General features: G+C 41.3%; 1 protein-coding gene across 1 annotated transcript in view; it reads left to right on the top strand.

The window, feature by feature from the left end:
- Nucleotides 1–1,150: 1,150 nt before the first annotated feature.
- Nucleotides 1,151–2,130, top strand: part of LOC122568036 (lysosomal acid glucosylceramidase-like) — a 9,658-nt gene continuing 8,678 nt past the window's right edge. The window contains exon 1 of the mRNA XM_043727341.1: nucleotides 1,151–1,319. The gene's annotated coding sequence lies outside the window, so the exon portion shown is untranslated. The remainder of the gene's footprint in view (nucleotides 1,320–2,130) is intronic.

The raw sequence follows: 2,130 nt of genomic DNA on the forward strand, positions 1-2,130 counted from the left end.
CCGAAAGAATGAAAGCCTATCCAGGGAGGCATTGCGGCTTAAACGTTAAATCTTCCCTGTTCCATACTGTGCGAATTCGATACTTTAAAACGAATGATATTCCAGATCTTGCAAACGGTACGCCATGCGTACAGAATTAAATCTAAACTGAAGCTAAATCGATGGACGAAAGGCAAAGTATAGTTAACAATGATAGCGTTGCATTGGAAGAAGAAAGTCGGTCGAAAGAATTCATTGGATAATATTAGAAGAACTCGCACGAGTTAGAAAACTGAAGCCAAAGCTGAAATTTAATCAAATTGAAAGTTTTCTGAAAAAAAGGAACGTTGCTTTAGCGCATATATTTATTATCTGCGCAGCGTTTCGACAATTGGAGCATAGAATCCAGAACGTAGCAACGATTTCATGCATCGCGCATGGACGTTGAAAATTCGTGAAAATTCGTTGAACGATGCTTCCTATCGAAAAACTGTGCTTCAAACTGTTATCAAGTACTTCTGTGGAGTATAGGGCAAAATGAAACAAAGAAATGCATATCGTTCGTCGGACGAACGAATTGTTCCGAGGAACATCGTTGAACTCGGCTATATCGTTGAACGTGTACGAGAGACGCATTCTCCGCTTCTGCTAAATGTCTCCTTTCGATAATAAAAGTAGATTCGATTCGTCGTTTTGACCTACCACTGTACGTTATTACGCAGCGATAGTCGAATCAGCGTCTTTGGTCGCAGATGCTGGCGCGGTTGGTTAGAATTCTGAAATAAGAATATCTCGGAATAACGAGTAATTTTGGGTAACGAGCGCTCGTGTGTAGACCAATAGACGGAACGCGTTCAGACGGAAGAAGCTAGAAAGTAGCTGAACGTACTATCTGCTATTCGTTGGCTGCTCTTTTGTATTCGGTAGTCGGTATTCAGTGGCGGACCGATGGCTGCCGTGTTTGGCCAGGATTTTGACGTTGATGACGAGGGATGATAGATGCGTCCTGCATCCATTACGAAAAGTTGGACTCGAGGGATCGAGAGGCAGGCTAGCGCATGACTGCTGATACCGCCTCCCGCATCCGCATTACCGAGGATACGTTACGTTGCTCTTTCTCCGACTTCGGGATTATATAACACAGTAGAGATCGCTAAAAGTTCCACGTTATACGTATTTGCCTCGGTCGCGTTTCTCTTAGTAACGTTCAACAGCAATATGTTCTTTCTTTAAATTTACTATCTTGTACGATCGCACCGGATGAACGTTACGGTAGTTTTGGATTCGTTTATTTATTAATTTATTCATTTATTTATCGACGAACGCTTCTCACTTTGCAAGTAAGTTTTTCTCTCTCTTCCATTAAAGATTATTACGTCGAACGAATAACACGAAAAGCCAATGGCTAACTATATTTTCTATTTTTCACTGAAGTCAAAATCATATTGCCATTAGATTTTTACATACTCGCGAATGAATCAATGGAACCGCGTATTTAGATCGTATATTTTGATGAAACTATGCCGTATATTCGCATAAACGAATAGCGTATAAATGCATGCAACGCGATATAGCTAACCTGTGTAAAAATAACTCTTTGGGCAAACCGACACTCTGCATGCGAAAGGCTCGCGGCCGTTATTCTTTTAACACCCTGTAGCCGGTAAGTTAGATCACGTTCCATGTAATTGATGCGATTCATATTCATAGGCCGGAATCAGAAGTAGCGAAGTAGAATAGCCGGCAATGAATCCGAACATCGGAAGTAGCGAAATAGCGTCGTCTTACGTTGAATACGCGAACGAACAGGAAAGGGCGATAATTTTAAAACGAAAAGAAAAAGGACAGTGCGTTATTACGTGTCTACAGTAGGTATCTACTCACTGGTAAATATGAATGGCTTTAATATTCCGTAAGCACAAAGGCGCCACTTTTTAAAGTTCATGCATATCCCGGACGTGACCAGAAATTATTATAAAATCCTACGAAAATCTGCCGCAGGAAGCTAGCGGAGTTAGATGCTACGAATAAAAAGCTGTACGCGTGTAAGAACCCTTTCTTTAATCATCTCTTGCGTTCTTTATCGTTACATTTTTAATGCGTTACCATTCGAATTTTTTTTCAACGTACCACTGTCCCCTCCCCCCCCCC

This window comes from Bombus pyrosoma, linkage group LG6 (assembly GCF_014825855.1).
Source record: "Bombus pyrosoma isolate SC7728 linkage group LG6, ASM1482585v1, whole genome shotgun sequence".
Classification (NCBI taxonomy): domain Eukaryota; kingdom Metazoa; phylum Arthropoda; class Insecta; order Hymenoptera; family Apidae; genus Bombus; species Bombus pyrosoma.